This window comes from Hylobates moloch, unplaced genomic scaffold (assembly GCF_009828535.3).
Source record: "Hylobates moloch isolate HMO894 unplaced genomic scaffold, HMol_V3 SCAFFOLD_74, whole genome shotgun sequence".
NCBI lineage: Eukaryota > Metazoa > Chordata > Mammalia > Primates > Hylobatidae > Hylobates > Hylobates moloch.
The window spans coordinates 19,922-23,764 of NW_026652349.1; positions in this window are offsets into that span (position 1 = coordinate 19,922).

Consider the following 3,843-nt stretch of genomic DNA (forward strand, 5'->3'; position numbering starts at 1 on the left):
TGACGCACACAGTGGCTGGTCAGCACCCAGCGTGGGGTACAGGGAGGGGTCCTGCCCTTCGGCTCCTGAGGGCTGGTCAGGAGCCACAGTGACCTGGGGACAGGAGTGGCCTTGGGTACTCCAAGACCCGCACCTCTGGACTGGAATAAATGGCTAGACCTCAGCATGGGGGTGTCTTTCTCGAGTGCCCAGGGTGGGGCCCCTACTCCCCAGCTCCCAGCCCCTCTGAAGCCCACCGGGCTCCACCGTATCCTCCACCTTCTGGGTCTCCAGATACTCTGTCTACTTTGGGGGGCCCAACTCCCTCCTTCTCTCAGCCTGCAGAAGATCCTTCTAGAAACACTTCTTCTTGGAACCAACCCAAATATCAAACAATGATAGACTGGATTAAGAAAACGTGGCACATATACACCATGGAATACTATGCAGCCATAAAAAATGATGAGTTCATGTCCTTTGTAGGGACATGGATGAAGCTGGAAACCATCATTCTCAGCAAACTATTGCAAGGACAAAAAAACAAACACTGCATGTTCTCACTCATAGGTGGGAACTGAACAATGAGAACACATGGACACAGGAAGGGGAACATCACACACCAGGGCCTGTTGTGGGGTGGCGGGAGGGGGGAGGGAGAGCATTAGGAGATATACCTAATGCAAATGACGAGTTAATGGGTGCAGCACACCAACATGGCACATGTATACATATGTAACAAACCTGCACGTTGTGCACATGTACCCTAAAACTTAAAGTATAATTTAAAAAATAAAATAAAATAAAAAAGAAACACTTCTTCCTTCTCATCCCTCCCCGGCCCCACCCAGCCCCAGCAGGCCTGCCTTGCCCTGCCACGAGGCCCCCAACTCTTCTCCACCAGCCCCGGCCCCCAACAGTGTTTCCCAAAAGTGCCTGATGAGGTCCAACCCCATGCTCAGCTTCTCCAGGCTGCCCTGGGATCCCCTGACTCCCGCTGCCCAAACCCTGCCCTGTCAGCACCACCTGCCCCAGAGGCAGGACCAGAGACCATCACCGCCCCTCCGCACAGCCCCTCTCATGCTCAGTCACCCCCAAGGCCCCTCCCCATGCAGGTGAGTGGTGGGTGGGCGAGGGCCCCAGCTCTGGCTGTGCCCTCAGCCCTGGGCTGGCAGTTTAGGCTGGTCTTAGGGAGCCAACCCTGGGGTCTTGGTCTTCTGATCCCACCTTGCACAAAGCACCCCGAGAGAGATGGGGGCGCCCCAGGAAGCGTTGGCGGGGTCAGCAGAGACAGACCCAGGGATGCTGCTCCACCACCCTCAACAGTCAGTCATCAGAGACACCAATCCTATTTCTATTTTTTTTTTTTTTTTGAGACAGAGTCTCACTCTGTCGCCCAGGCTGCAGTGCAGTGGCACCATCTCCGCTCATTGCAACTTCTGCCTCTCAGATTTAAGCAATTCTCCTGCCTTAGCCTCTCAAGTAGCTGGGATTACAGGCATGCACCACCATTCCTGACCAAGTAATTTTTTTTGTATTTTTAGTGGAGATGGGTTTTCACCATGTTGGCCAAGCTGGTCTCGAACTCCTGACCTCAGGTGATGCACCCGCTTCAGCCTCCTAAAGTACTGGGATTACAGGCATGAGCCACCATGCCCAGCCCTAGTTTTTAAACATTTATCCAAGTGGTGCTGGGGGCAGTCAGGGCCGGTCCTGGGGTCTGGGAGCAGGGGACACCCACTCTGACAGGTGGCCTCCCCGGGGCTCCATCCACACATAGAGCTCCCCCTCCCAGAGATGCCTCCCCATCCAAATGAGTGCAGCCACCAGCCAGGGCTCTCAGGGATCAGGGGTGCAGAGTGACCTCCTGGAACCCAGCCCTGCCCTGAAGAGAGGGTTACAAGCCTGTGTTTTGATGACAGCAGAGACAGGACGGCAGCTGGGACTCTGACCCCAGGCTCAGACATCCACTCCACGGACCCTAGGGTCTCAGGCATGACCGACAAGGAGCTCCACCCTGGTGTGGCCCGCCCAGCCCACCACTGCTCATCTCGATGGCCCAGCCCCTTTAACCAGCCTCAGTGAGCCCATGAAGGGCCCCCTCAGGCCGGCCTCCAACACCACTGTCCCTACAGCCAAAACTGTGAGAACAGGGGGCTGGACAGGCATGACCCCCCTGAGCTGACCAGTGGCCCGGCCTGGACAGGTTTGCATCACTGGGACAACCTCAGCATGTGCTTTTGCCCCGACCAGATGAGATAAATAAGAAACTAGGAGAGACACAGAAGAACTGCGGGCCTGTGTGTCCAAGCAGCCATGGGCAGTTAACGGAGCCACGAGTGGACACAGCTCAGCTCCCACTGTCTAAGCAGGACACACACATGACAACACACCCTGGAAATCTGATCACTCAGAGTCAAAGGGCTCAGGGGCAGGAGCCTGCCTGGCTGGGGGCCTGGAATCCAGCAGCTGCTGAGTGGGAGGCAGGTGGGCCTGGCCAAGCCAGGGGGCATCCCGCATCAGGGAGGCAAAATTCCTCCTGGGACAAAACTCCCAAAAGGCTGAAGGGCTGGCACCTCCAGACTTAACCCACGTCCACCACCAGCTCCAGAGACACAGAGGCCCCCAGACCCACCCAGACATGAGCCACTCGGCAGTGAGGCCTGCAACCCCAGGAAGATGGGGGCCTCAGGACCCCAGACAGGGCTGGAGGCCAGCAGGCACCATGGCGGACAGGGCAGAGGAAGAGCCACCCTGAGCTTGTGGTCAACCAAGCCAGTGCCCAACCCAGGCCTCCAAACAGGGACGCAGGATGCCCCAGGGCTGCACCAGAGAGGCACATGCACCACCAAGGGACACAAAACCCCAGTTAGAGGGATGGAGGGAGAGAAAGAGCGGATTGACTTGGACTTCTCTGTCACTCTGGTTACAAAAAGACAAGGGCTGCTATTTACAAAAACACAAGGGATGCTATTTTTAAAGTGCTGAAAGAAAATAACATTGAGCCTAGAATTTTATACCCAGCAAAACTGTTGCTCACACCCTCAGACGTGACTAAACTGTCCTTGGGTTTCCCAGGCCTCAGAGACCCATGTTGAGGACGTCTAGGGAGGGGCTCCTGTCTGGGGGGAGGTGCTGAGATGCTGCAGGACAGGTGGGGAATGTGAGGAGGAGCCTCAGGAAAGCTTGAAGTTGCACTAAGGAAAGGTGGGAATGAGCATGGATCCGCAGTAAGCCAGAATTAGAATTCCCAACCCAACCTCACCTCAGCAGAGAGGAAGAGCAAGGCATGGGGCAGGCTCAGGCCACATCCCAAACAGAAGGAGGCGGCTGCTGGGGCCCTGGAGGCTCTCAGGCTGCTGTTCCAAGCACTGGCATCCAGCATGAGGGACCAAGGGGGTCAGGCAGGAGGACAGGGACTTCCAGGTGTCTGAGGATACCTATGGGCTCCCTCAAGCAGTGGCTGGTCTGGGTCCATCATGGCATTATGGCTGCCCTGGCATGGCCACTCAGGGGAAGAGGCAGGAGAGGGCAGCCCCTGCCAGTGGGCCAAGAAGGCAGAGCAACCCTGGAAGGGCCCATGGGCTCCAAGGGTGGGACCAGCACCCTCGGCTCTCCCAGTGAGCCCGCAACTAGCTTATCAATAAACTGCACACACTCAGCCACAGGAAGGGAGGTCAGAAAGTCCTCTCTGATGCTCTCCCACCAACTGGGTGGGAAGGGCTCTGAGGTGCCTGCAGTTTGTCTGAATTCAGCTGTTTTGGGTCTAGGTCTTGCTGGAAGACTGATTGTGAATGCTGGTGTCCTAGTGCAAGACGTGATGGATGGATGGATGGATGGATGGATGGATGGATGGATGGATGGATG